This window comes from Odocoileus virginianus, unplaced genomic scaffold (genome assembly GCF_023699985.2).
Source record: "Odocoileus virginianus isolate 20LAN1187 ecotype Illinois unplaced genomic scaffold, Ovbor_1.2 Unplaced_Contig_86, whole genome shotgun sequence".
In the NCBI taxonomy this organism is placed as follows: domain Eukaryota; kingdom Metazoa; phylum Chordata; class Mammalia; order Artiodactyla; family Cervidae; genus Odocoileus; species Odocoileus virginianus.
This window is the reverse complement of record NW_027224403.1, coordinates 45,522-47,123: the sequence shown is the minus strand read 5'-3', so window position 1 is coordinate 47,123 and position 1,602 is coordinate 45,522. Positions and strand designations below refer to the sequence as shown.

General features: G+C 52.1%; 1 non-coding gene across 1 annotated transcript; it reads left to right on the top strand.

Annotated features, from left to right (window-relative positions):
• The first annotated feature begins 800 nt into the window (after nucleotides 1–800).
• TRNAH-GUG (transfer RNA histidin (anticodon GUG)) lies at nucleotides 801–872 on the top strand. Its single transcript has one exon. It is a non-coding gene; the product is annotated as a tRNA-His (tRNA).
• The last annotated feature ends 730 nt before the right edge of the window (nucleotides 873–1,602 follow it).

Below are 1,602 nucleotides of genomic sequence, written 5' to 3'. Positions count from 1 at the left end.
ACAACCACAAAGCCTTTAAGTACTTACAGGTGCGCACAGGCAAGGCGTCCCTGTGTAGGTTTGAACCACCAAACTTTTGCTTAGCAACCAAACGCGCAAACCGATTCCGCCACAGAGATACGCGTACGTCAGGTTCTTCTCATCCCCATGAAGGAGCGATCACTCCTTCCACGCTAGGCGGAGCCACCCGTCTTTCCCGGGAGAGCCGCGCCGGATCCAAGCCTCCGACAACTGAAGAAGCCGTGGGCAAGCCGGGCGTCGGGCGATTCCGAAGGAAGAAGTGCCGCCGAGCGTCCCCGCCGCAGAAGCAGCGCCCGGGAGATGCCCCGGGCCTGAGCCGGGGTGGGGGGTGGGGGGCCGGAGGGAAGCTGAACTCCGGGTGGGCTCGTAATGGTTCTTTCTTTGCTCCGCCTTCACCTAGCCGTCTGCGCCGCCAGCGCTGCCCTTGCTCCGATCGGCCGCGATCCGTGGGGCAAGAGCTGGAACCAGCTGGTGGGGAAGGTCGGTCCAAAGGGACAAACGCGAAGAGCCAGGAAAGCTGGCGAGGTGGAGACGAAGACAGCCAGACTTCCCAGAAAGAGCGTGCCAGATCTGGGGAGGTGAGAATTGGTTTTCGGGTTGGTTTCGTTTTCTCATCATGTATCAGGCTTGAGAGGAAGAGATGGAAAACCAGGGATTGGAGATGAAAGGGAGGAAAAGAATACCTGCAGTTTTCAAGAATAAAGCAGCGCAATGATTGGAATCATTTTAAGTCAAATACCATAGATCAAAGCCAGTTGTCATAGCTTTGAGTGTGGCGCGCCGTGATCGTATAGTGGTTAGTACTCTGCGTTGTGGCCGCAGCAACCTCGGTTCGAATCCGAGTCACGGCATTAGGTTGCACTTGTTACCTGCTTCCCTTTTCCCCTAAAACCCGGTAATGGTCTACACTGGGTTCTCTGAAATGTGACCTCCAGTTCTATCCAAAAAGGAAATTATCAAGGTGTGTAATCACAGAACAAGATGCACAAATGAACAGCTATTTGATGTGAAATAATTACCAGGATAAAGATGTAGAAAATTTTTATCAGCCAAGTATGGATGATACACTTTGATACATGGATGAAGCACTTTGATACATTTTCCAGGTAATGCCTATCCATCCCCTGCTACTCTAAGCTATTCTGATGGCCACTCCACAGTTTGTCCTTTCCTCAACTCACCAGAATGACTATAGACATTTTACTATCTAGGGATTATCAAGCAGAAATTTGAAGTCGAGTTTCCCAGGAGTAAGGAAATCACAGAGTTCAGCACCACATGGAGGCAATGGACAAGCCTTTGCCCTGGATAAAGCCCCTTCAAGATCATGGTATCTCTGCTGCCAGGTATCCCATGAGCCACCATCTTTCTTTCAGGGTCGCCCTCCTCCCCTCTCCCACCCTTACCAAATCACTCTCTGCAAAGTAATTCTAGCAAAGATCTCCCAATCCTCCCGCCCCTCCCCACACAGGCAGAGCACACACTCTCACCCACCAGACTCACCGCCTTTCATCAGCTCTTCCAGAGCCACACACACCCACAGCCACTGTGCAGTTTCTTCCACTGCTCCCTCTGCAAGCT